General features: G+C 34.9%; 1 long non-coding RNA gene across 1 annotated transcript; it reads right to left on the bottom strand.

Moving 5' to 3' along the window:
• Positions 1–221: 221 nt before the first annotated feature.
• Positions 222–1,714, bottom strand: LOC107736535 (uncharacterized). The gene is made up of 3 exons (XR_001639689.1): positions 1,672–1,714; positions 1,335–1,429; positions 222–389 (listed from the first exon to the last, which is right to left on the bottom strand). It is a non-coding gene; the product is annotated as an uncharacterized LOC107736535 (long non-coding RNA).

Here is a 1,714-nt window from a genome sequence, read left to right as displayed (position 1 = left end):
GCCTTGAAATGCATGTGTGCATCTTTTCATGCTGTTATAAGATTCTCTTTTGGGTTTTGCTTCTTAAAACTAATTTATAAAGATAATAAAATAGAATTATATTATTATAAATACAAATATTTGTATAAATGTAAAATATATATTTATTTAAATATTTATTGAAGATATATATTTTAAGATGGATTTTTTTAAAAATATATACTTTTTTTATTTGTCGGGCACTGGCTCACCTTATCGCAGAAGATCTTAATCTGACAAACAGCTCTGTGAATGAGGCGGTTGTTCCCTGAGCTGAAATCATACGTGTCGATCTGAAGATTCAGAGGAAAACCTTTGACCCCCTTCTGCGAGGAGAAGTCAGTGCTCAGAGAATTGATGCCAATATGCACCTGTAAAAAACATGAATACATGATACATGAAATCTCAAGAAAACATTTTGGAAATCAGGAAAGGGGGATTTGTTATTTAACTAGATGACACAGTAGTACATTTAGAAAAAAATATATAGAAAAAATATAATTTTCATATAGAAAAAAACAGTCTCAAACAAAAGGAAGGGTCAGGGATGAGAAACATTAGATGTGTCATCTGCAAATATGGTACAATGATTGTTCAATAATTCCAATTCATTTCAAAAGAAAAGGAGTGTCCATATGAAGAACAACATGGCGAGATCCAACATGTTGGAACTGGAGGTAAAACAACAATAAAAAACAATCACCTAAATATGATGATGATTAATGAATAAATGAGTGAACCGGTGCTGATTTCCAAACATTTCTTCCTCGTTCCTCATAGCTGCTGATTCATTTAGCACAACAAGGTTGAATAACAGTTAACAGTTGGAATATTTGAATTCAAATTCTGATTTATAAAATGTATTGTTGCTATATTGCTTGGCAACTGGATATTGTTAGATGCTAGACTAATGAATTATTTTACTTGGTGGAAGAATTGTTTATTCCGATTATTAGCTAAAAAATACGCAACTCTTAAATATGTCTTGTAACATTGCTGTTAATCAATAAAAGTGCGTTACAGTGATTGTATTCTTTCTTTCTGTCTCTGCTCCACCTGCTGTGAGTTTCGTTGTCCCACCCATCACTACCCTGGGGGCATGCTGAAATGTGCCCTATTTCTCTTTCTCTCCTTCCTTGCTTCCTTCCCTCCCTCTTTCTTTCTTTTTTATTCCCTATGATGACAGGTGCCTGAGGAGGCCGCATACCGTAGATACCACTGCTCTCTGACACTCCTCTAAATGATCCTCCTTTCAACCCATCACTTCAACCCCACAAAAACAAGTGACAGGTGGATCTGTGTGTTTGTGCTTGTACCTTTGCTTCTTCATTGGTGTTCCAGATAAAGGAGAGTGCGTTGAAAGCCACCTCTTCCACGTTACTCACTCCACTGAAAACTTCCTTGTAGTCAGCTGAGTGTCAATAAAGAAGAATTTATTCATATAAATTGTATGATATGAAACACACATCAATCAAAACCAAATGACATCTGACTTTAAATCTAATGATGGGTGCGGCCATAGTTACCGGTATATAATAAAAACATTCTTCATTTTCATAATCAGTATTGTCTTGTTTTCCAGAATTCATTCATTCTAATTATGATTATATACCTGATGTTTATGCTTAGATAGAGTGATCGTGAGGAACGCACCGATATCAATGACTCTCTGTTTAACGGTAGGCTGTCGAGCGTG

Source organism: Sinocyclocheilus rhinocerous, unplaced genomic scaffold (assembly GCF_001515625.1).
Source record: "Sinocyclocheilus rhinocerous isolate Xijiao unplaced genomic scaffold, SAMN03320098_v1.1 C36764688, whole genome shotgun sequence".
Lineage (NCBI taxonomy): Eukaryota > Metazoa > Chordata > Actinopteri > Cypriniformes > Cyprinidae > Sinocyclocheilus > Sinocyclocheilus rhinocerous.
This window is presented reverse-complemented; position numbering and strand designations above follow the sequence as displayed.